This window comes from Babylonia areolata, chromosome 18 (genome assembly GCF_041734735.1).
Source record: "Babylonia areolata isolate BAREFJ2019XMU chromosome 18, ASM4173473v1, whole genome shotgun sequence".
NCBI lineage: Eukaryota > Metazoa > Mollusca > Gastropoda > Neogastropoda > Buccinidae > Babylonia > Babylonia areolata.
Window position 1 is genome coordinate 55,784,555 of NC_134893.1, and position 27,500 is coordinate 55,812,054.

Here is a 27,500-nt window from a genome sequence, read left to right on the forward strand (position 1 = left end):
CACCCTCCACCCCCGCCCCATCCTCTATCTCCCAGCTCTCTCTCTGTGCACGGCCTTGTGAGCCGTCACCCGTGACATTGTATACGTCTGTTCTCTCTCTCTCTCTTGATCTCGCTCTCTCTCTCTCTCTCCATTTCGGTCTGTCTCAGTCTCTGTAACCCTTTCTCTTTTCCTCTGTGTCTCAATCTTTTGTTTTCTGTTTGTCTCTCTCTGTCTCTTTCTCTGTATCTGTCTCTCTCCCCTCCTTCCCTCTATTTCGCTCTGTCTCAGACTCTGTGTCCCTTTCTCCTTTTCTCTCTGTCTCAGTCTTGTGTTTTCTGTTTGTGTCTCTCTCTCTGTCTCTGTATGTCTGTTTCAGAATGTTTCTCCCTGTGTGTCCCTTTCTCTCCTTTTCTCTTTATCTCAGACTCTTCTGTTTTCTGTTTGTCTCTGTTTGTCTTCTTCTCTATCTCAGTCATTGTTTTTATCTGTCTGTCTGTCTGTCAGTTCTCCTCCTCAACCCCCCAACCCCCTTCCCTCTCTGTCCCACCTCCTCGCAGTCCCGCGCTGTCTGTGCAGGGAAACAGGTTCATTATTTGCCGTGCAGGACCTGTTTGATCCGTGAACCATGTCCGTTTTCGCTCTCTCGCCCACCACACTCCCGCCTCTTCCCCCTCTCCATCTCTCTTCTCTCGCCATCTCCCTTTCTCTTTCAGTGTGTGTGTGTGTGTGTGTGTGTGTCCAGGTTTCCCTCTATTTCTGCTCCTTCCTCTTCACCCACTCTTCTCCCCTCTCTTCATCCTGTACCCCTCCCAGCCCTCTCTCGACTCCCCTCACCCGGACTAAAGGCAGAGAACCATATGATGAAGTTGGAAGCTTTTAGCTGATCCGGATATAGCCTCCCTGGGGTGCACACGAGGACTGGACGACCCTGTTTAGTGCCGTGGTCCCGACATGGAAAATGCTGCCACGGTTGCAGGTTGCGTCAGCCTCTTGGTGGTGGTTCCCCCCCCCCCCCACCCCCTCCCCCTAGACGGATTTATCCACGGTGGAAAGCGGTTATTGTCAGTGCTGTGCTGTGCTGTGCTGCATGGAACGATTTGTCTGAGCGCGCGCGCGCGTGTCTGTGCGCGCGCTTGCTTGCGTGTGTGAAAGAGAAAGAGGGAGACAGAAAGACAAGATAAACAAGACAAGACAGATTTCTTTATTTTCGAGGAAAATAGATAAGCACTGATGCGCTTAAAAAAATCCAGTCCTCGCCCTTATAGAGTCTAAACTACATAATACTAAATTATATTAAATAATGCAAGGCATAAGTATAATGTTTATAACATATAGGTATAGTATTTATAACATCTGGAGAAAAGAAGCACACACACATCAGAATAAGATAATTTTGGTGCACTGCGAGTGACGATGCACAAGTATACTGATGGAAATACACATTGCGACGATGGGAGAAGATTACTGTATCAAGGGAGGCTTGTTGGCTAAGCAGAGAGAGCGGGGACGAAGCAGACAAACTGATACAGAGTGGGGGATGGGGGTGGGAATGATATGAATGAAGAATTCCCCCCCTAGGTATGAGAGAGGGGCAGACTACGCACATAATGCATACGCACACATACAGAAACCTCCACATGTCATTCAGATGAGACGATGAACCGAGGTCCCGTGTGAAGCATGCGCTTGGCGCACGTAAAAGAACCCACGGCAACAAAAGCGTTGTTCCTGGCAAAATTATGTGGAAAAATCCATTGCAATAGGTTAAACAAATAAAACTGCAAGCGGGAAAAAATACCAAAAAATGGGTGGCGCTGTAGTGTAGCGACGCGATCTCCCTGGGGAGAGCAGCCCGAATTTCACACAGGGAAATCTGTTGTGATAAAAAGAAATACAAATACAAATGTATGATATTCTCCGGTAAAGAAATCAAGTGAAATAAAGATTTAAAAAAGAACAGAAAAGAAACAAGAAACTCGCAGATACAAGAGAGAACATGAAATGTATGAATAAATAGAGAGAGAGAGAGAGACACAGAGAGAGAGAGAATGTGTATGCATGTCTTTTTGTGCGGAGAGGGGTGAAAGGTAGATTACGACAGTTTATTCAATAAGGCCACATCTCTGGTTTTTACAATATCTTATTTGGGACATGTCACAGAAGAGGGTCAGGTGGACACATCAGCACACTGAGCACACTATTCTGGTAAACGCGTACAAAACCAAAACACATCAGAAGGGGGAGAGACAGAGAGAAGTGGATCACACACACACACACACACACACACACACACACACACACACTCTCTCTCTCTCTCTCTCAATCTATCTCTCTCTCTCTCTCACACACACACACATTATCACAAACACACACACACACACACACACTATCACAAACACACACACACACACACACACACACACACACACACACACACACACAAGTATGCAAACATGCACGCACGCACACTCTAAAACCACATTCGATCTTTTTTCGAACTCCAACTCGCTTAATTTGAACACACACATTCACATTCAGCCGCACCCGTTGAAATCGTCCCGTAGCTCAGAAATAATGCGTAAACACAGCTCGCCTGCCAATAGGCCGCATCGATCCGACACTGCCTCTCTGTCCGTCCGGCTTTGTGTGTGTGTGCCTTTAACTAAATCCAGCACAGCGGCCGTGAAATATTGACGAAGGACAAACAAGACTCTTCCTCACACGCACCAGTGAGCAGCGTGCAAAGGGAACAAGGACCGTAAAACGGCCCCCAGGAACCCACCACCACCACCCGTGGCCTCCCCCCCCCCTCTCCGTCCACATGTGCACGCCAGTGCAGCGAGAGGTGAACGAGACGGGATATCTGAGGCTTGGACAGGGTTTAATGTTTGTTTATAATAAAAACAACCAACAACAACAACAACAGTGACAATAATAATAATAATAAGAAGAAGAAGAAAGATTATGTTGACTATGATGATGATGATAGTTTTTATTCATTTAATTAATTATTCATTTATTTATTTTCTTCATCTCCAGACGGTGTGCTTTTCTTGGGATTCCGAACAAAAGATTTGGTTTCGTGTTTTTGCTCATGGTGAATAAATATTGAACATGTATTGTTATCATTGTCGTAAACGTTGGTATTGATAAAAACAACAAACAAACAAACAAAAAAGCACACACACCCCACCACCAACAACAAAAGGTAAAAAAAGGTTTTGCTTCCAGCTTTATTTTAAGAGGTTGTATGATTTTTGTGGAGAATCCAGGATAGCCATTGAACATTTCTAAATCTCTGTACCTTTTCCGGTGAAGTTGATACAGATAAAAGACATATAATAAAGGAAGCAAACGAAGGGGGGGGGAAAGGAGATACAGTATGAAAGCCAGACTTTCCGGAAATGCTATTCATGAAACCCTCGACCTTCACATTGCCCACTACCCATTATATAATATTCATTATTTAATAGATGAAAACGAACTGGTTGTGATACCATGATAATTATGTCAGTATTAGTTTAGCCCCCTTACTTGGGTGCTTTGTTCTCATCGACAGAATCACCTGTGGACGTTGACGTAAAACACAAATATAGCAAACCAATAACCTTGGAGTGCACAGTGACAAAAGAGATTTACTTTTAACTGGGTCGGATGCGGTGGGCAAATGCTTGGCGCGCTGCATTATTAGCCCGAGTTTCCTGAGTTCGATTCCCGGTTTCTGCACATCTGGTGAGTGAGGGGTGATGATTTTTCCGATCTCCCAGGTCACTGTAATCATGTGCAGATTTGCTTGTGCCTGAACCCGCTTCGTGTGTTGAAAAAACAAAATACGCATCTAAAAGATCATGCAGTCTATGTCAGTGTTCGGTGGTTTATGGAAACAGGAAAATACCCAGCATGCATCAACCACGATAGATTCATCAGCAAGTTGAAGTTGGTCGTGTCATGGAAAGAAGAAGGGAAAGGCGGACAGCTGGGTGGTTGGTTGGGATGTTGATTGGTTGTTTACTAAGTTTTTAGTATTAACTGACTGGCAAATTGTCTTTAGTGTTAAAACATTTCTACTGATGGCTGACGTCAGCGAAGACCTGATCTGGTCTTGCTGTTGCTGTGCTGGCCAGTGTTGCACACTGTGTCTGTTTCTCCCTGTGTGTGTCTGTCGTGTACACAAATACACATATTGTCGGACACACACACGGGCGTGCGCGCGCACATACACACGCACCCCCCTGACCCCCCCCCCCCCCCCCCACCCCCCCCCACACACACACACTCACTCACTCACACATGAATACACACACAACAACAAGAACAATAAAACACTCTCCTTTTATGTATGCTTTTATGTCTGTCTGTCTCTCTGCCTGCCTCTGTCTCTTCCCATCCTCCCTTTCACATCGTGAAATGACACCCCCAGCCATCTGTTACATTTCATTCATAACACCACTGGGCCACAATGCATCGTGTGCCATCATTATTTCTCACAGTAATTGTGTTTTTTTTTTACGCAATGGCTGGTAACCATTGTTGATACTGTTTCCAATTTCCAAGCTTTTGTTATGCATTCGTTACAAAAAGAAAATGCCATTGATGTGAGTGGTTGAGCTTCGGAGAGTATGAAATAATTAATTTCCTGGTTTATTGTTATTCGTCTGGAGAGTCATTTCTCTTTCGTTCTGTTTGAAACACACACACACACACACACACACACACACACACACACACACACACACACACACACACACACACACACACACACGCACACACGCACGCACGCACGCACATTGTCTGTCCCACAAACCCACCATTTGTTACACTCAGCATGAAACAAACAACGACGTGGACACAGAAAAGGGAGAACACGTATAAAAGAGGAGAGGACAGTGATAGACACTCAGATGAGAGAGAACCGGACTGTGGAACATGTTACAACAATGGGAAGCCAGACAATGCAGACGGCATAAAGGGCAGTGCAAGAAAAGTTCATTCACAAGAGGTGACCAGAAAAAAACACACACCCAGACAACAACAAACAAGACAAATAATACTGACAGAGGATGTGTGTGTGTGTGTGTGTGTGCGTGTGCGTGCGTGCGCGCGAGCGTGCGTGCGTGCGTGTGTGTTCATTATGGACTGCGTAATCTTAGAATTCACATTGTCGCCATGTTTTGTCTCCCATTTTGTTCCTTTCGGGATTTTTTCTTACACCCGTGTGGTGTCTTTCTTATAATAACTTTTTTTAATTCTTATTTTTTTAATCTAGACCTTGACCTTGTATGTGTGCAGAACCGAACGACGGCCTCCCTCGGACATACGCTCCGCAGTGAAGTCGCCTGTTCAGAGCTTGACAACTTTCAGGATGCCATCACAGGTGTGATCCGAGATTTCATCCTGAGGATTCAAGCGTAAAACTGCCAGACGTGGCATCTTATCAGCATCACTCGTCGCCGTATGTTCCAGACCCAGGCCAATATTTAAACCTCTGACATTTGATTTAATCTCTGAATTTTCTTAAGAACTCCTTCTTGTCCCAGGGAGTACATGTTCTGTTCATGTAATTTAATTATTCCTGATCCAGAAATTTACCAAAACATGTTAACTGACAGAACGCAGTGTGGACATTTTTGAACTTCTATTTTTTTGTCTCTGTCTCTCTCTTTCGGAGTAAAGGCGTCGTGGTCACAACGCGCAACAGACATTCTTCATAATAAGAAAGATGTAAGTAGCATTTTTTCATTCTCCTTGTTATTGTGTGTGTGTCTGTGTCTGTGTCTCTCTATGTGTGTGTGTGTGTGTGTGTGTGTGTGTGTGTGTGTGTGTGACCCTTCTAGTGTCTTATTCGTATTCACTTCAAGGTGGTCGGAGTCTTCCTCTCTCAGACTGCGACACTGCAGCCATGGGAGTTTTTGCGCGTGCGTCGATATTCAGTATTTTGATGCTCGTTGGTCCGAACAGTGCAGTTGTCTGACTGTATGCATTCACGTTGTGTGAACGCAGCGTCTTTCAGGGAGTTATACTGTCACAGTATGTGTTCTGTGCGTTCTGGGTTGTGCTACACCCCCTTAGCTCCCGCCTAACCCCCAACATGGTCACGGATTCGTTTAGTTACTCACACAGTCGTTCATTCGGTCACTCACTCATTGTGACTCATTCACTCACTCACCCATTCACCCACTCACTCGCTTGCCCCCCAGAATGACCAGCTCGTTCGCCCTCTAAATCGCTCTTGTAAACAATCCAGAAAGCCAGCGAAAGTATTTTACTAATCAGTCAAACATCCACTAACTGACTTGACCCGGACTTTGCTACTTTTCCAGTCTACCTGCCTAACCAACTTGCCCACGCTCTCACTTAAAAAAAAAATTATAATTTTTTTTTATGAAGCGGCATAATCAGGTCTTGAGATCGCCATGAAAACATCGGTCGGCACGTGCTTCAGACAAGCCTTTAAATTCAAGAATATCATGCTGTCCTATCATGCTGTCCCGCTTTTGCTGGAGATTTTTGACGTCACGCCTCCAGTCACGTGCGTCCGCACGCATCTAAATTTAACCAGAGCGCTGATTGATTGCTGTCTGTGTTGTTGCTGCGGGCTGAGTCTGGTGTTTACTGCTGATGTTGCAATCACAGGCCTCTCCGCGCCACTGGGGTCGATCTACATGGTGAGAGACAGACTAAGAGAGAGAGAGAGGGGGTTGAGAGAGAGGAATAGAGAGATGGCTTTATAATTCACGAGAGGGTATTAAGAGAGAGAGAGAGAGAGGACTATGGAATACACGTTCTAAAAGAAAGGGTAAAATAAAACCCACTAAGCACCATCTTAACGGTAAATCAGTACACACTTACAGTTTTCAAACATACAGACAAGCATCTATTCGTTGCACACGCATACGCGTGCACGCACACACACAATCTAACACCCAAACACACACACACAGACACAAGCACGTATCCACACACATACATGCCATTCTCACATAAGAAACAGACGGGGGTATTGTTTTCATGGGGGCGAGGCGGGGGGGAGAGGGGGGTGGAGTCGCGGTGATTTGCACCAGGGGCGAACACAAGTTGAAATGAAAGATGGCTACGCAACAACAAAAAATAAATGAATAAACAATATTTTTAAGAAAGGAGAAGAAACCGGATGCTATTCATTTTGGATTTCTGCAAAGAACCAAGAGGGAGGGGGGTGGGGGGGGCAGGGAGAGATCCATGAAGACTTTGGGATACTGAGGAAAGAGAGGGAGGGAGTGAGAGAGAGAGAGCGAGAAAAAGTAGAAGAAGAAAGAGAGAGAGAGAGAAGGAGATGCACATGCAGAGACTGTGGAGTACTATGTGTGTGTGTGTGCGTGTGGCAGAACGAACGGTTTGGGGTATTGCGCAACATTCGCGGTAATGTATTGTTACCAGTGTGACCTGCATATTCCGTTCCGCTGACGGAGCACTTTTTTTTTTTTTTTAACCCTTCCCCTGATCGAAATTTTCGGTGAGCTTTCCTCTCTTCCTCCTCCTTATTCTCCTTTGTCCTCCTTCCTTGGTCCTGCTTTATATTCTTTTCTGGCCTTTAAAATGATAAGATTTGGTACAACAAGACGGCGCACATGTGGACTGGTCTTTGTGTACAAACGCAGTTTATAATATTCGGTCAGGAAATCCAAAATCAATGCAATATTTGTCCAGACATACAGGTGTCCCCCGGTTTCTCATCTCCACAACTGCACATGCACACACACTTAATCACTCACGTACGCTCTCATACACGCGCATGCGTCTTCCGTACGCACGCATAGTTGTACACACACACAAACACACATATATATGCACGTATATATATATATATATATATATATATATATATGTGTGTGTGTGTGTGTGTGTGTGTGTGTTGTGTGTGTGTTCTCACTCCTACTCTCTTACTGCTATCGCACCCTCTCTCTTTCCCCCCTTTCTGTCTCAGTCATTACTACGCACCGATCTCTCTCACGTTCTCACGCTCTCTCTCTTCTCTCTCTCTCTCTCACCACATCACACCACACTATACCACAACACAACACATAAGACAACACAATACAAAGCAACACGCACTTCGCACCCACGCACGCGTCCTTGTATCCACCCACACACCACACCACATCGCACTTCACCCACCCACACACATCCCCGCCTCTCCCCCCCCCCCATCCCCCCCTCCCTATCTCTCCTCCCCCGTTCTCCCTCATCCCGATCAGATACACACATCGATTGTCGGCGACCACTCTCCAGCCTCTCCTTTTCCCCGAACACACCCACAAAGACAGCTTGTGACCAGGCAGATACAGGGGAAGGAAGATGGCCTGCCTATCGTATGTGTGGGCAGCGACAGAGGCCAAGGACTCTCTCTTCCACAGGGAAAAAAACAAAAACAACGACACCAACAGCAACCCTGATAACTGTACATGAATATGTAGGGTTCATGAAACGCAACCAGAAAACAATAAGACAGTGGTGTCTCAAGTTAAGCACAATGGCAGGAAACGGTGCAGCGACTTTTCCTCACCATCACACAAGGAAATATTTTTATACAAATACTGCAGACACACCCGTCACGTAGTGGGGGTTTTGAGGGATGTTGGAGTGAAAGAGGAAGCGGGGTGGTGGGTGGGGGAAATATAGAAAAAGTGAATTTAAGTGATGGAAGTAGGAGGATGTTTGGGGGCAGTGGAGGGGTGGGGTGAGGGGGGTGGGGGTGGGGGGTGAGTCTTCAGTCAGGATAAAAACAAATGTTATGCATAAGGTGAAGCAGGAAAAGGGACGAAGGAATGAACTGGGGGTGTGAAAAGTTTGGGATGGGGACGTGGGGGGTGGGGGTGGGGAGCTTCGTAGCAAAGAGAGCGAGTGTGTGTGTGTGTGTGTGTGTGTGTGTGTAATCCTTATTGACTGGTCAGTCTGCCAATGCTCGAACAGCAGTGTGGAACTGTGGTGCAACACATTCTGGGCTGGGGGAAAACAAGGCAGAGGAGGAGGAGTAGGAGGCGAGAATGCGTGGGCGGATTAGTGTAGTGAGCGACCACCCCTCGCACACCACTCATCCCCATCACCCTTCTCCCTCAGTGGACGGTGCTGGAAAATGAACCCCTGACCCCCACCCCACCCCCCTTTCTTTACCTCATGGCCTGGGATGTATGACGTCAAGAAGACGTTTCCTGGCTGTGCCGTTTGTGATGGGTGTCGTGTGCCAGCAGACTTCATGGTAGGGCAGGAACGGACAGGCCGCACTGGGGCGTCCCACAAAATGCATTCAGGGATGGTGGAGGAGAAGGGGGGTGGGGTGGGGTGGGGGTGGGGGGATTAGCGTAGAGAGGCGGGAAATCGAAGCTTGATGAAAGCGAGAGGCAACTGAAGTCAACGGACACACACACACACACACACACACTCTCTCTCTCTCTCTCACACGTTCGCAGGCACGTGCGTGTATAAGCGCTGTACTCACTATTTTTGATATATGATTTGTAGAATCATTATCATTGCGCCACGCTTGCGCGCGCTTACACATACACACACACACGCACACGCAACGCCCCCTCCTGCCAACCCCACACACAATCACACACACCCATGCGCACGTGCGCGCGCGATGACCATGGCAAAGAAGAGGGACGGATTGCATCTGAACGTGGAGCGTACGTCACTGAGAGCCCATGAGATTCAGCGCCCAGTCTCATGAATAAATGCTTAACCCGACGAGCTAATACCCGTCGCTCCTGAATGAAACACCGTACATAATGACGATGAGGGGAGAGAGGGAATAGATGTATGGGGATGATCCGAGCCGTAATTAACTAAAAGACTCTCTTCGCACCCACGCACGCGTCCTTGTATCCACCCACACACCACACCACATCTCACTTCACCCACCCTGTCGAGCCAGCTGTCTAATTGTTTGGTCATAATCAACTACGTGCTGTGGGCGAAAAGGTTCGTTTTAATTTTGCCAGGAAAAGGACGTGAGGGGAAATAAAAAAAAAAATATATATAATGTGTGTGTGTGTGTGTGTGTGTGTGTGTGTGTGTGTGTGTGTGTTGTAAAGAATTGAGTTACAGAATTCATAACATTGTTGCTGAGGGAAACAAAGCAATCCAGTTCTTTACTGTGTATTGGGGTGTTCTCAACTACCTGCTATAGGCCAAGGGCTATTTTTGCCAGAAAAAGTGTTGAGGTGAAAATAGAGCGCGCGCGCGTGTGTGTGTGTTCTTTCTTTGATTTAACATCTTTTCACTTCGAGTGATATTGGACGTGTCATGTGTGTGTGTGTGTGTGTGTGTGTGTGTGTGTGTGTGTGTGTGTGTTGTGTAAAGTGAAGAACTGAGTTACACAATTCATTGCAGTGTTGTTGAGGGATACCAGTTCTTTAGCCAGAGTCTGGATGTATGTTTCAGTGTTATAGTTCCATCAGCAGCAGGCTCTGGAACAGGGAAATAGTCTGTGAGATGTATCAAAGAGAAACGCCAGGAATATGCCATGATGATGATAAGATACGATTTTTATACTTGCCTTTTCGAAGTTTACTGATTAAGCAACTGATCAGCCCCAGACTTGTAGACATGTAGATATGTATAACAACTGGATGACAAACAGCCACACAGACAGGCATAGGCATCGGATGCTGTACGTCACCCCCTTTAGCAAGATGGCGAGTAATTACTTGGGACTGAGTCAATAGACTGATGTTGACGGATGGATAAAGATGCTGATACACAAACCGTATGAACTGTATCATTAACGCTGATAGTGGGAACCTGATCGCAAAGGAGTCGTGTATGATCACCATCGCTGGGACATTACTGGTTGTCAGCGTCGGTTTCAATTAGTCAAATCGTTGATGGCGTGCTATATTCCACACGGACGAATCGGGTTTTTTTTAATTTTTTAAAAAAAATTTTAAAAAAAAAAATCTTTTTTGACCAGTGAACGCCCGTTTTAGGGTTGACACCCGCTCTGTAAATCACGGCGAAATAAGTGTCGTTTGTAGGTGAATAAACTTCTGAAAAAGAAACAAAAAAACTAGAAAAAAAAGGTACTATGGCTTTGTCTGAAAGTATTTTACCGTGGATACGTCCAAAAGAACATTATCTTGTCTGCATCCGAACTGATTGCATCTGAAAGTCTTTCAGGCTACCATGGCTGCCTCGCTAGCTTATTCAACATTAAGTAGGTACAAAATCTAACCCAAGCGCCAGTCAAAGATTATCAGTTTTTGATTTTTTTTGGTCAGTACCGAGTTCTTCAAGCCTACACGCGGGACTTGCGCTGTGCTCGTGGTGATATGGGACTGTCAGTATTACTGCTTGGTGTGGAGTGATGGCGTGGAGGTAGCGCGTCCGCATTGGAAGCGAGAGAATCTGAGCGCGCTGGTTCGAATCACGGCTTAGCCGATGATATTTTATCCCCCTCCACTAGACCTTGAGTGGTGGTCTGGGAGCTAGTCATTCGGATGAGACGATAAACCGAGGTCCCGCGTGCAGCATGCACTTAGCGCACGTAAAAGAACCCACGGCAACAAACGGGTTGTTCCTGGCAAAATTCTGAAGAAACATCCACTTCGATAGGAAAAACAATCAAAACTGCAGGCAGGAAAAAAAAAAAAAAAAAAAAAAATGGGTGGCGCTGTAGTGTAGCGACGCGCTCTCCCTGGAGAGAGCAGCCCGAATTTCACACAGAGAGATCTGTTGTGATAAAAAGAAATACAAATACAAATACTGTGCTGTTTGACTTAAGCGTCGTGCTCACGACGGTTTTTGTCATCGTGGTCCACTCCAGTTTCCTATATTTTGGCCAGTCGTTCCGACAAAGCCGTAACAATGTGTGTGTGTGTGTGTGTGTGTGTGTGTGTGTTTCATATGAACCTCTGCGCCAGTGTGCATTAGCGTGCGTGCTTGAAGACATCACACACACACACACACACACACACACACACACACACACACACACACACACATATGCTCGATTTTTACATATATAGGAATTGGTTGTTTTGAACTTCTCCCCAAATAATTGGATGAGGCGGCATTTGTTCAGATTTCGCAGTAAAAGGCTGTGTTAGCGTATCGATCCATTGGAATTAACTGAATCGGAGACAGAACGGCCGTATGGAAATAGCTTCGGACGATATGGATGACATTTTTACGTCATTGCTTGACGTCTTTCAGTCACTACTGATGTCTTTTACTTCAGAGGTTGGCGCCATTTTAGTCACAGTTTTATGATTCCTCCATGGATACTGGCATAACACACGTGCGCGCGCGCTTGTGTGTGTGTGTGTGTGTGTGTGTGTGTGTGTGTGAGCGCATGTTTTTTATGACAGCATAAAAAGAGACCGGAAGATAAGAAAAAGTTTGCGCGTACACTCTCGTGTGTATTCGTGCCAGTGTGCACGTTTTTTTTGGTTTTTTTGTTTGTTTTTTTCGGTTCGTCTCAGTACCTGAAAAGGTTCCTAGCCGAGCAGCACTCAATTTGAGCAACTCTTTAACTGCTTTTGATTTTTTTCCCTCTCTCCAAGAATTCCAAATAAAGCATCACGAGATGTTCGCTAAATCGTTCCACACTGTGTCAGTTGACATTTAGTGAGAAGTAAGTCGGTCGTCAGGCATTTTCAGGAACCCCCACCCCCACCCCCCAATCCTTCTTTCTCCTCCTTTCCCTTCACATCCTTCCTTCACCCTCTCCAACCTTAATGTCACTGCCGTTGCGCATGGGGGAAAAAACCCCTTTTGAATCCGTTCCTTGTCCGTCTGGGTCGTGGGTCGATGGGTCTGTTGCACGCAATATATCGAGGACCCGCCGGGCCGGTCTGATCCCTGTGTGGGCTGAAGGAAGACGCTGGGTCCTGTCCGCAGTATATCTGCCAGAGGCGGGAGAGGAAGGACACAAAGTTTCACTTGCCGGGGTGCCCGTGCGCTGCGGCGATGTAGTGAAGTGGTTGGAGGGTGAAAAGCGACCCTGGGAGAGCGGCCATTGAATCAGAACAGTTTGTGTTTGCGCACTGCGAAAACCCCCCTTCCACCTCCTCCCACTCTCCCCCCAACCCCCTCCTTCTCTCCCACCCAGAGATGGTCACGTCTGTGGGATAAGGGCTGTAAACAGAGTGAATTGAACGGAATCGAACCGGTTCCCGAGGCACAAAGAAGAAGGCATTGTAGACGCTGCCAGGGAGAATGTCGTAATTATAGATATACGTTAGGAACCCGTGTTGTGATATCTCTTTGCCGGGATCGCAATTGCTCTGTGACATTTAAACGATTCGGTTCCCCTGTTTTTCGATGTTGCTGCCCGTGCCATCTAATCATGAGACGGAATTTGCCACGGGTTGGGTTGGAAACGTGAAAAGGTGACAGTGTCAAGGACGATTTTATTCAAGGAGATAGTGAACACACATTCTATAATGAAGCACCAACATAACCTTTTTCATACTCAAGATGTGTGTGTTCCAGATGGCCTGAGCCAATAGCGGTTTCTTTTTATTTTTTTGTCGTTATATTTGGGGTGGGTGAACTCGAAGCACGTTTTTCGTGTACAGATAAACAACAACAACAACAACAAACACCTAAAATCGAAGGATGGGCTGTAGAGTCGAGGGAAGAGGGAGGGGGCGGGATAGGGCAGAAGGAGACGGGGGTGGGGGGAACGGTGAAGGGCTGCCGTGGCAGTGGTAAGTGATGAAAAAAACAACAACTGCCGGTCGATCAACGAATATGCTTCGTATTTTATTCATTAAGGACATAATAATAATAAAGAAGTATTGGTAAAGTGAACGGAATTCCAATGTTAGGATGAAAACAGATTACATCCAGCCTTCCAGCCCCGTGACAAGTCAAAAACTGTCACCAGACAAACCCTGAATTGGGTATCCAGTAGCGGAAGTGGAAGCGAAGCCTCCACAAGCAAATCCGGTGACGCCACCATGTGAAGAAACGAACGGAGTGGGGCTGGCCTGCAAGTCTGCAGTGAGGACGTCCAGTGACCGCAGTGCTGGAGGAACAGCATGGAATGGCTATGCTGCCCAAGGGCGGACACATAGCTGCTTTTAAACGGATCACGTCCTGCTGGCTTTTTAACGTGAAATGGAAAAGATAGTAAGGTGTGTTTTTGGCGGTCGTGTGTATCACGTATGGCATAACTTTTCAGTTCATTTTCTGTTTTCAAATGTATAAGTACTATTACTTCTTGTAAGACATAAGCACATAATTCAAACCATTGTTGCTTGTTCTCCCCACCAGCTAGCATAAAAAAGGAGCAAAAAACAGGGGGACGTGCAGAACATGCCACACACAGAACGCACAGACGGACGGAAAAAATTGTAACCTAGGTGTCTTTTTTAAATGGAACAGCTACGTCGTAAGCCCAGCTTATTGATTCTATTTCATTAAACTTAACAAAGTATTTCAACCACCAGAGGTTAATGACTCTGTGGAATGTGTAAAATGAAACACTAGGATCAGCTCCAAACAAAGATTTAAAAAAAAATTTTTTTTTTTTAATTAAAGTCAAAGTGTGCGCATGTACACACGCGTATGCATTTTAAAATGTGTGTATGAATATGAAGTGCCAGCAGTTCTCAGTCGATGCTCAAAACCCATTGGCAGACGTTGCCATGGGCTGAGCGAGAAGCAACATGATTGAATGTAAGACAGGAAAACTTGGGAAACAGGCAAAAGGGGAGACACAAATTGGGAGACGGGCAAAACGAAAGACAAACGGCAGGCGAGACGGTCAGTGTGCCCAGACATCTGAAGCTATCTGACATGTCAATCAGCGGATAACAGCCCGACTGCACGTTAGCTCTTCTACAGTGCAGTCACTGTCATCAGTGATAGCAGTTGGTTCTGGGTGGTTGTAGGTTCTGTGGTGGTTGTAAGTTTTGGGGTGGTTGTAGGTTCTGTGGTGGTTGTTGTAGGTGCTGTGGTTGTTGTAGTAGGTTATTGTGGTTGTAGGTTCTGTGGTGGTGGTTGTAGGTTCTTTGGTGGTGGTTGTAGGCTATTGTGGTTGTAGGTTCTGTGACGGTTGTAGGTTCTAAAGTGGTTGAAAGTTCTGTGGTGGTTGTAAGTTTTGGGGTAGTTGAAGATTCTGGGGTTGTGGTTGAAGGTTCTGTGGTGGTTGTAGTTTCTCTAGTGGTTGTAACTTCTGGGGTGGTTGTAGGTTCTATGGTGGTGGTTATAGGTTCTGTGATAACGGTTGTAGGTTCTGTGATAACGGTTGTAGGTTCTGTGGTGGTCGTAGGTTCTGTGGTGGGTAACAGCCCGACTACACGTCAGGTCTTCAACAGTACAGTTACTGTCTTCAGTTTCTCCAGAACGTGTCACTGCGGTCGGACAAATCCATATACACAACACCACATTTCCTATGCAGCTGCCTCACCAGCAGCATTATACAACGCACTTGCCAGGCCTTGAGTACATGCATATGTTTGTGTACTTATCAGAGTGGGTTTCGTCTATAGAATTTTGCCAGAGGTACAACACTTGTCGTGGTTTCTTTAAGTGCGCCAAGTGCGTGCTGCACACGGGACCTCGGTTCATCGTCTCATCCGAATGATTTTATTATACGCTCAGTTTGATTTTGCAGTCAATCTTGGTAGAAAGGGCGTGACCGGAATTCGAACCCAGACCCTCACGGATACTGTATTGGCAGATAAGCGTCTTAACTATTCCGCCATTTTCCACCCCGAAGACAGTCCGTCTGCTGAGTGCTCAGACGTTGTCTGTTGATGAAGGCAAATTCAGCAGATCTTACGGAAGGTGTGGCAGGTTCTCCCGTCGGAATGATAGGCGTGTTTGTACACTTACACTGTCTCCTGCCCTTTAGAAATCCTGGTGGTGGAATATAGTCTTCTTTTTTTCTTCTTTTTTTTTGGTGTGTGTTAGGTAGGGTACAGTATTCTCCGGTCCTTTAGAACGTTTTGGAGGGAAGAGGAGGAGGCTTGGTGGGGGAGGCAATTTTCCTGTTTTCTGTTGTTCTTGTTTGTATGCTGTCGTCATGCCTTTACCTTCTGTGGTGTTGTCTGCCTCATGGTTCAGTCAACAACAACAACAAAACCCTGTCTGTGTCTTTGGTCTCTACACATTTTTGTTGTTGCTATTTTTCGTTTACTCTGAAGTCGAGAATTTACGGTTAGACTTTTGTGCTTGGAATTTGACGACGGTAGTTTTTTTTTTTTTTTTTTTTTTTTTTTTAACATGTGCTATTTTCGTTGATTATTGTCTCAATGAGACTGTAGGAAATCGAGGTGTATTTGCCAGTGACCAGCGTATTCAAGCTTGTTTGCTGCACAGGATAGTCTGTATATTGTGACTGGGTTCAGGCACTGACATTGACGCTTTATTTAGAAAGTCATAGCAACAGTTATCTTGTTTCTGTGTTTAGCTACAGGTGAAAACGGTGAGATTCTCACTACCTTGTCCAGTCATTGATGGAGGTGTTTTGCTTGCTGTTGAGTATAGATTTTTTGGGGTGTAGTTTCGGTATTTTCGTTCTTCCCTCTCCCTTTATTTGTTGTTTCTGCCATAGATATTATATTTCATTCCTCCTTTCCCCCCTTCAAAACGGGTTCAGAGGGTTATATATTATTCGTTGAAATAGTTTTACTATCGTACTAAGCCACCAACTTGAAATGATCTATTTCGCTTATCTTTCCGTTGAAAAAGTTAAATGGCCTTATTTTTTAAAAACTAATTTTTCTTTGTTACACCTTTCCTTCCAGAAAGGTTCCTCGGTTGGCTTGACTGTCTAGAAACCTCTACAGTACTGAGAGCACTGATGAATATTGTCTCATGTTTTCACACGGATGTTCATACCATTGCTATCACTCTATCTCTGCTTTTTTTTTTCTTTGCCATTGCCACCCTAGTCATTATCCATTGGGTGTTTTCTTGTCATGGAGTGCAGTACTGCACCTCTCCAAAAGGAGCCCATAGCAACATCTTGTCGTCTGGCCGCGTCGTGCCTCAGATGGCATTAAGCCCCCCCCCCCCCTTCCCCCCTTCCCATCCCACCCCCTTGTCTCCAATCTGCTGACTTGCATCTCTGGCATAATGTAGGGCACGGGAATTTGTATTGACAGGTTTGACGTCATCTGTAAACGATCAGCCCTCCCCAAAACCACACATTTCAGGGGCAAGGAGGTGTGGGGGGTGAGGGGGGAAGAGGGGTGGGGTCGGGGGGTCGGGGAGGGGGAGCGGCTTCGTAAGGGAGCACTCGTCTTTGCCCACACCCAACGTTCGCATACACACACACACACACACACACACACACACACACACACGTTCGCACACACACACACACACACACACACACACACAGACACACACACACACAAAATCAGAGGGAGAGGGAAATAGGCACAGTCCTTTTGATACTGCGCAAATTCTGCGTGTATCAAGCCCTTGTCAGTTCTGACGTCATGGTGAGATTCTACTCCCTCTGTCCCTTCCCTTTTTCCGTTTTTTTTTTCCTCCTGTTCCCCCCCTTTTTTTCCATACTGGGTGACTGAACAATCATCGATCGCAAACTCAGGGTCTCCTTCCTTCCTTCCAGAAGAGCCGTCTGATCTCCCTCAGCACTGCCAGAACAGAAGGAATTGACGTCAGCTGGGTCTTGACGTGTGGCCCACGCTGCCTTCAAATCCCTGATTGTTTGGCCCCAGTTCTGACGTCAGAGGGTCGAGTTTTACGGCTTCCTGACATGATATCACGAAAGTTCGTATGCACTCACGTACACACACACACACACACACACACACACACACACACACACACACAAAGATACACACTCGCATGTACGTACGCACGCAAATGCACATACACAAACGCAGCACAGATAAACATATATACATGTGCACCCGCACTCAAAATAATATGTGCACAAGGACACACACACACACACACACACACACACACACACCCCACACGCACGCACGCACGCACACACAACACACACACACACACACACACACACACACACACACACACACACACACACGTCTTTTTATTTCCTGTCCGTTGGCAGCAATTTTGTAAAATGCCTGTTTGGTGTCATATACTGTACCATGTCAAACTGATGCAAACTAGGCCTATTGGTTTGCTCTGCTTGGCCAAATTTCGCCGAACATAAAGAGCAGTAGGTTCATGGATAACAGACCCATGATCTGGTCACCCTTCAGTGACATGGATCCTCTACCTAGCTGCTGCATAAATGCGAGTTTGGCAGTGAAAGGGTTAAGTGAATTTGACGTGAAGCTTCAAGTTTATAACACAATATTTATAGCTATTACGCATTGCCTCATTCCGCATTCTTCTCAAGAATTGTCAGTTTTCACGAGAACTTCAGAACAGGAAATCACGATGTGTGTGTGACTCTCACTCCTGTCTTTTCTTTTAAAAAGAAGTTAGTTGGTTTTTTCTCTCTTTCTTTTCACCCTTTTTCTGTTCCATTTTCCATGTCCTTTCAATGGCATTAAGTTAAAGGTTAAAGGTCCGATACAATAGCCTTTTACGGCCACCGGGGCAGTGAATTCATATCCGCTGTGTCCAGCCAGGGTTCCAGTCCTGGAATCGGCACCAGGATATTGACCCAATCCTCTCCATCCCCTGTTCTACCCCACGCTCCCCCCCAGTCCTCCACCCCCGCCCCCCACAGGTCAGGTACCAGTTCACACCAGGGTGGATTGAGGAAAATCGGAGTAGAGCCTTTCCCAGTGACACAACCCTTCGACCAACCTGAGCCTCAAAACCAAACCATGATCACTGGAGAACACTGGATCAGATGTTAAACGCATGACATGTGCCATTTTTTTTACTCGCAGTTAACCTCCCCGATCCCGGATCTCGTCCCGCCGCCCACAGCCACACCCAGGTTCGTTCTGTTGCGGTCCTAGAACTAGCAGAATACATACACTCCGCCACAGACCACAGCAACAGAAAGACGCGAAGAGCGAAAGGCAACAAGCCCTTAATTAAACCAACATCTGCGTGGCAGCTCACGAGGTAAGACCATGCACTGATGTCGAGCATGTTGTACATGGTTGGATTCAGCGTACAAAGAGCATCCGAAGCCAGGTCACCTATGACAGCTTTGTTGGACAGCGAGACTTGATTAATCGGCGACCCTCAATTAGGTGGAGACCGCCACAGCACTCCTATGGCTGCCCCCGTAATTCTGCCCACATTGTTGTCATTGACGCAAATCCACTACAGAAATGGAAGCTGCTTTATATAGATCCTTCAGTTTAAGAATTTAAAACGATCAACTCGGAATAGGTTCTTTTCCTGGGATAAAGTTTCTAAATTTAGAAGAGGTCTGTTTTACTGCATGCTGTGTTGCTTTAGAATTGAACCCGCCATTTCAGAATTTATAACAAAATTTATAGTCGTGTTTATTATTCTGAAATAGTGTTTCTTTAATTAAGTGCTGTTTCAGAATATATCTCTTTTGTTGGGTTATAAATCAAGCGGCTGTGTTGTATTTCCTGTTTGTATTGAACTTGATTAATACGTTTTACTTTTTAGTTCAAGCTTGGTCACGTGTACATGTTCGTGTTGTGTGAGTGACGAGTCATTGGATGAATAAGGATGTATTGTGCTGTGTTGTATTTTGTTGTGAAGAGGAAATCGAAACTAGTGTCACCAAAGTGAGCAGTCCATGAAGGGCCAACACAAGTATTGATTCTGGGAAACATATTTCCATTAGTCCATGATGATCAGTGAGGAGGGAGTGAACAAGGGAAGGAAGATACCGATAATACCATCGGGATGACATTGCGGGACAGGTGGTTAATGTAAATGCTGTGCTGAAGACGCAGTAAATGTAGGCCAAGTTCTGAAATGAGTCCTAATGTCCTGGGACGTTTCAAAGAGCCTTGTCAAAGTCCTCATTGAGGGAATGGTCGACCGTGAAGATCCTATTCTTCCCACGAAGAAAAAAGGATAGGGGTAGTATTCAGAAGAGGAAACAACAAGTGGATGGATCAGAATTTTACGCAGTAACCGTCACCGATATGTCACGGCTGGCTGGGCCAACAAGTGTCCAAAGGAGTGCTGACACAGCAGAGCAGTGCATGGTGTGGCACTCGTTCCGTGCTGTGTGTGTAGAGGGGGGACCCGAAGCGGAGTGGTCTTGTCCCTTCTGTCATATCGGCCTCTGCGTGCCGCTCTGCCCTCCCATGCCCCTTGGCTGGGAGAGAGGGGACATGGGGAGGGGAGTGCAGGGAGAGTGCGAGAGCAGGGGTAGAACTTCAGGAAGGGGGCGGAGAGGGGGTGAAAGAAGGAAGAGGATTGTCCGTGTTCAGTGTGGAGTGGCATACATTCCGTGGTCTAAGCTTCTTTTCGAGTTTTACTCTGTGTGTGTGTGTGTGTGTGTGTGTGTGTGTGTGTGTGTGTGTTCATCTCCACCCTAACTTGCCTACCTCTCCCTTTCCGTGGTTTCTTCCACCCCTGTTCTTTTTCTGAGTCTGAGAGAGGGGGGAAAATCAATGCTTTGGCAGCGTCCCTTTCCTTCAACCACCCCCCACTTCCCCGTCCGCCTCTTGCGTCTCATTGGCTGCCCGTGGCCTAGAAAACAAGACGTGGATCGATTCCTGCCTGGCGTTGCCATGGCGCTGCTTTCGCACGACTTCCATATATAGCAACTAGTGGCGTCCATTGATGCCCAGTATCGACTGGACAAATACAGAGAAGAGGCTGAGGAAATGCCGTTATAGACTTGAGTGAGTGTCGGGTAAAGCCGCGCGCGCGCGCACGCGCAATCTCACTGACGCACACACACAGAGAGATTTCTCCACAGAGGCTGTGCTGTTGCTGCTGGCGTTGGTGCTGTTGCTTGCTGCCGTGACGTCTCCGTCTGTGCCTGAGCGGCAAGCGTCTTGCGTGCTGGGCTGTCTTGGACTGGGTGGAGAGAGAGAGAGAGAGACCTGGCTGAGTGACGTACGGCCCCAGCTCGTGCTCGTGCTGCTCGTGAGGCAGCGTGCGGTGTCGTGTGTGTGTGTGTGTGTGCGTGTGACTGGCAAGTGCTGTCTCCGTGCAAAGAGGAGCATGGCCTTGAGCCGTGCCTGACACCTTCACATCGCTGACTCTGTGCAAATCGCCATCCAAAGTTTCGTGCTGTTGGACAACACTCGGTGTGTCTTCGTCGTCTTCGACGTGGTCTTCTTTTCATCCCCTCACCTTCTTCGAGCTTCGGCCTGAGCGATAGGCTTCTGTGGGGCTTGCTGAGCTTGCGTGTTCGTTCTGTTTGGGGTCTGTCTTCGTTCTTCTTCTACCTTGTTCACCACCACATCACTTTTCCCTCCCACCCCGGCCCTGCTGAATGGTGCCTCTGTCGGGTGGTGGAGTTCCTGAGTGATCCCACGTCTCTTGCGTTTAGGGGGGGGATCAACTGTGACACAGTGCTGTGGATTGTGTGTGGATGCAGTGGTGATCTCTTGGGTGTTTCTTTTGTGTGAGTGTGTGTGTGTGGGCAGTCGTCAAAACTTGCTGTATCAGTACTAAGTGCTTCTGTGAGACGATTGGTGTTTTTATTCTAAAAGTGATCACCCCATTTCCCCCTTTTCTCCTTCTTTCCTTCCTTCCCCCCAGGATGGCGGGGACAGAATGGGATTTCGTGTTGGGCATCAAGAAAGGTAAGAGGACTGTGTCTACGTGAAAGGTCAAGATTGTTTGTGGTAGCCATCAGCAGAACAGTGATAGGCGTAATGGTCTCTTTCTCGTGAAGGAAGAAATAATTGTTCTCAGTGGTTGTGTGTGTGTGTGTGTGTGGTGTGTGTGTGTGTGTGTGTGTGTGTGATCAGAAACGATCAGTTAACCTATTTATCAATAACAGAGTTGATAGCTTATAAAGAGCTTGTATCATTTATTTATCAAGTGTTTACGTATTAGCACCTTAAAGATAACACAGTCATTAGCTACGTAAGTGCAGGCATATGTAACTAAATGCAAGTGACATAACCCTGTGGCTTAACTTGTTTAATTTCACAATCGTGTTATTTGTATTGTGTTCCATATGAAAATCGATTCAAGTACAAACGAGAAATGATCGTGTTCAGCACGAAAAAATAAAGGGGACAGAACAATTGACAATGACCTGCTTCTCTTAAGACCATTGTTGATGTGCCCAAAGGTGAATGATTAAGAACCTTTCCGTGACTGGAATTAAGGATATGAATAATAGTACAAGCGATATTAAAACCCAGCTTACTGACTCATCAAGACTGGTGTTGGGGTGACATTTAATCATACGATCGCTTGTGATGTCATAGTTGATGTTGGTAAGACCTGGCTATTAATAGGATCATGGTTGACGCAGCTGATGATTAATTCCTAAAACTTTTTTTTTCTGTACGCCCGCTAAAACACTCACACACACACACACACACACACACACACACACACACACACACACACACACACACACACACGGAGAGAGAGAGAGAGAGAGAGAGAGAGAGGTGAATAATGACCAGTTTCTCATTCATGAAAACGTTTATGTGCTGGTCAGGTATCTGCTTCGGTTTTTGTTTAAATTTCATTAACTTATTTATTCACATACAAGCAGATCCGGTGTAGCGTATATGGATCAATCCGCACGCTTTGATGCTAACTTGAAACCGAAGCTGGAAGCGTTGAAATGAATATCACTTTGATTTCTTGCTCTCAAGATTGTCATGAACGCTACAATTCCTATTGTTTTAACCATGAAAATATTCTTAAGAATATCACATCTGACTGCGTACTAATTACTTTAAAAATGGTTGTGAAAAATGCAATGCTGAATTTCTGCAAACACGTTATCGAGATTACAACTACTGACTCGCCTCTGCATGGCTTCTGTCTGCAAACACGTCAAGAATGTTATGTCGTGCGCGCGACTTCATTTCACATCCCCCTTTAAAAGAAAAACTCAAAACAAACAAACAAACAAACAAACAAGCAAAAAAACAAACACCAAAACGAAACAACAACAAATAAAAAAACAGGTAACTTCACGGTTGGCTAGGTTATTATAAGCTGCTGAGCATACACCAGTGGTGTTTTTTCTTCAGAGACAGTGTCAAGAACGTAACCTTTTAGTACTTCAAAATATAACGTCTTCACCAGTAAAAACGACTTATACAACAACACCGAAAGCTCAATTAATTAAGAATTTTACATTTGTCTTCTGACTAACCCCACCCCCACCTCCATCACACCCACCTTACCATCTAGCCACCCACCAACCCGTTCAAATCCATCCAACCAACTTACCAACCTTTTACCCATCAACCCACCCACCCACCCACACACTCACGAACAAACGAACCAGGAAGGCATTGACAACTCGGTTAATGCGAAGGAGGATTGACGAATGAGATTAAACTATGTCAGTCCCATCAAGGGAGGTGGCGTTGTGTGCTGTAATAAAAGGGGGTGTGGAACGGAGGGGTGCTGGCAGGCGCAGTGTCAATCAGCGAAAACTCATTACCATGTGACGTGGGTCGGGGCTGGGTCGTCTATTGGGGGTGACACACTGATGGCTGGCTGCTTTTGGGGGGGAAGGAATTCGGGAAGCATGCCATGACACGGAGGTTGACAACTGCGTCGTGAGGTGTAGATTTAATTTCGCCAATATTAAAACAAACAAACAAACAACTTGTCAGCGCTCTTGCTTTTTGTGAATTTGTAGTTCGATCGGCTTTTTCTTCTTTGGAAGAGAGAGAGGCAGATCCTTGTAGCATATATACATGTTTTTGTTTGTTTGTTTTTGTTTTCCCTTTTCTTTATTAGTGATGGGATGGCAAATGTAGTCTTTTTTTCTCACCTATTTTCTTTTCATCTGTTTTTGCATGCAAGTGCGCGCGTGCTTTTGCGCGCGCGCGCGCGTGTGTGTATGTGTGCTCGCGCGCGCAACTCTGTGTGTGTGTGTGTGTGTGTGTGTGTGTGTGTGTGTGTGTGTGATATATTTGGATCGTTGTCGTTTTCTTTTCGTATTGTTGCTGTTATTTGCTATTGTTGTAAAGTGTTTATTTCGTAAGTGGTGTGATGCTATAGTGGTGGCTGCCCCATATTGTTGTGTTGTCGTCGTAGTTATATTGTTACACTGTTGTTGTTATGTAATTTTTATTATGTTTTTGTCATGTTATTATCGTTGTCATCATGTTATTGTTGTGATGTCTTTATTGTATTAGCCGAGTTGTTCCGTGTCTTGTGTTGTTATTGAGTAGTGTGGCTCATTTGATGATGTATAATATACTACTAAAGAGTGAACAATAAATCCAAATCCAGATGCCTTTGTTTTCCGTATTTTTCCACTTGTAAATGTTAAGATACGTCGTCCCATGAGCCCCAAAGGCTTAGAGTGCGGTGTCCAGTTTTTGATAGTGGGACTTCTTTTAAGAGTTCCTTTTAGTCCCCTGTAGATTATTGTCCCCTGTTAACGGCTCCCATAGCCCGTAGTCTGGTATTTTTCCACTTGCAGATTTTAAGAGCGTTTTTAAAACCACTACCACACTCCATGCGCATATCAGTTTTAAAGGTGAAAAGTTAAAACAAGACAGTTTTTTTTAACGCTTCTTCCACATCTTTATGGAAAACGAACACATCTGGTCTCGTATTTTTTATTCTTTTATGTTCCTTCGTCGGTCTGTTTGTCTGAGAAACAGAAGAGAGAGAGAGATGGAAGTGGAAGGAAGAAGAAAGGAGAGATTGATTGTTCCATTGTCTCGCACAGAGAAAGTGTTTCCGGTGCAGTGTCACAGGGACCAGTACCAAACACTAAAACGCTACATAAAACGTTTATGCAAGCGCATGTCTTTCTGTTTTTGTCTATGTATTTATGTATGTATACATGAATGTATGCATGTATGCATCTATGTATCTGTGTGTGACTGTCCATCAAATCTGTTTGTATATATCCATCTATGTATGTATCCATCAGTCCATCTATCTGTCTGTTTTTATATAAGTTGGTTTGGCCCTCAGTCCGTCCGTCCATCTGTGCAGCTGTCTGCCCATCCATCTATCTGTCTTTCCATCGATAAGCTGAGCTAAGAAAAGACCACCCCTCCCTCTGCCTCCCTTTCCCCAGGAGACATGAGATGGATGCACGGGGCTGGGTGAAAAAAAAGATGATGGCGGAGGGAGGAGAGTGGGGAGTGAAGGGATGTGAGGGTTGGTCAAAGAAGGGAAAGCGAATAAACCTTGAGTGGGGTGGATATGGCGGGGGGCGGTAGGGGGGTGCAGAAGGAGAAGGGGTGGGTTGATAGATGTGTGTGTGTGTGTGTTGTGGGGGTCGGGGGCGGGGGGTAGGGGAGTTAGGGTGGGAGGGGGACCGTGACGTCTATCGATGAAACGAGGTGATTTGGGCCGTCCTCTTTTCTGACTTCTGGCGGCTTCTTCTTTTCTCTCCCGTTCTGTCTGGGCTCTGTGGAAGATTCTTCCCAAACTCGCCCCTCCCCCTTCTTAACCGTCCCTCGGTCTGCTTGCTTGTCTGCTTGTCTCTCTGACTCTGTGTGTGTGTGTGTGTGTGTGTGTGTGCGCGCCATTTTTAACGCAAGCTTTCATCTCTAGAGACGGAGAGAGGGGCGCGTGCATGCGTGTGTGTGTATGTGTGCCACTTTTGACGCAAGCTTTCATCTCTAGCGACGGAGACAGGGGTTGTGGTTGACGCCAAGTCGCTGGGCCTCCCGAGCTACAAAAGAAAAACAACCAGTCCACACATCGGAGCAGACAATCCGGCGCGACACCTGCTGTGCTTTTTGAAACCGGTGCGTTTGGAAATGAAAAGGGTTCATTGTTTAGTAACAGCACTTTGTTTGCCGCTGTTCGGAAACACTGTAGATCTTTTCTGCATTTTTTTAATGATAATATTATTTCATCTTTCTTTTTTGTTCTTCTGTTCTTTATTGAATCACGTCCATGTCGGAACTCTTTGTTCCCAGTTTGCTGTCCCTCTTTCTCGAAGAAAGTAGAAACCAGGAGTGCCTCACCAACGGAATTAGCCACGATCAGTGAACTAGATAGTGTTCATAAGGGTTGGTGATGGATATTCTTGATCTGGGATGTTTGTATACACGTAAACCTTTACTTTCCTTTACATACACACACGCACGCATGCACTCCCCCCCCCCCCCCACCCCCGCACACACATACACATAGACGCGCGCGCACATATTCACACACACACACACATTCACACATACAGACGCGCGCGCGCCGCGTTCAGTATCGTTATTTTTGCAAACTGTTCAAGTAAATCAACGAAGTCACTTTTAAGGACAGAATAATCTCTCTCTCTCTCTCTCTCTCTCTCTCTCTCTCTCTCTCACACACACACACACACACACACACACACACACACACACACACACACACACATTGTGCTGCTTGCATATTATCTACCTGCCTGTCTCATTTCCCACCCCCAGTTCACCTTAACGCGCAGTTGCCGCAGATCATTCTGACGAGGTCTGAGACCAGAGTTTTGTGTAGGTGGACATTTTCGTATTGTTCCAATATTGTTTCACCGGAGAGATGAATGCCATGGTTATCCCATAGAAGGCCCATTTGCGTATGGGTGAGGTCAGCAGTACTGAACATTTTGCAGTCTCAGTTGTATCGGAAAAGGGTTTATTAATTGAATAATTATGACCCCGCACCCCCCCCCCCATCCCCCCATTTCCCCCTACGCTCTCCTGCAAAAGTACTTACCACAACAATACTTGGCACAATGTAGAAGAAAGAGTCTGAGAAAAGGTGAGACCAGTTTGAAACATTGCATACCGACGTTGGTGTGTGTAACTGTCGTTATGTAATAAACTACAAAATGCAAGATACATGGGAAAAAGAAGAAGAAGAAGAAAAAAAAAAGAAAAAAAAAGAGCGGGGAGCGAAGTGAGCAAGACGAAAGTAGATAGCAACTGTGGGATGCATGTATTCTATTCATCTTACCAACGGTAATGTATACTGCATAACAAATCAAAGAAATGAAATTTTACGGGGAAGGAGATGGGCGGAGGGTGTGGGTTACAGCACGAAGCAAATAAGGCGATATAATGTTCTTGTCATATGAATTATGTCAGTTCTTTTTTCAACTGATTTTTTCTTCAGTTACAGTGGAATTTCTTGATGAAAAACGTACTTATAAATTGTGTCCTCTTTCTAGAACATGATGGACTGCTTTTCTTTATCAAAGTAATACAAAGTAACCAAATATATTGCAATAAATTAGCAACATGCCACTTAAAAAAATTATTTCCAATCATCTCATCATTGTCAAAGCACTTTCACATTTCAAATTCAAGAAATGAAATTCTTCCTTATCCTTTTCACACAACATAGTTGCAAACACACACACATACACACACACACACACACACACACACACACACACACACACACACACACGAGCAAAAAAAAAAAGTTGTTAAAAATGTTTTGTTCTACCTTATCGTAACTTAGGCATTTGCAATAAATTTATGCGGAGTCGTGACAAAGACGTTTTGGATCGCAGTTCA

At 45.7% G+C, this 27,500-nt stretch overlaps 1 protein-coding gene across 2 annotated transcripts in view; it reads left to right on the forward strand.

Moving 5' to 3' along the window:
- The window catches only part of LOC143292929 (mitogen-activated protein kinase kinase kinase 13-like), a 112,242-nt gene that overhangs the window by 21,906 nt on the left and 62,836 nt on the right, over positions 1-27,500 (forward strand). The window contains exon 2 of one of the 2 annotated variants that reach the window (XM_076603625.1): positions 5,272-5,703. The gene's annotated coding sequence lies outside the window, so the exon portion shown is untranslated. Of the gene's footprint in view, positions 1-5,271; positions 5,704-25,670; positions 25,752-27,500 lie in introns of those variants that run through there. The other variant, XM_076603628.1, reaches the window with a different exon arrangement.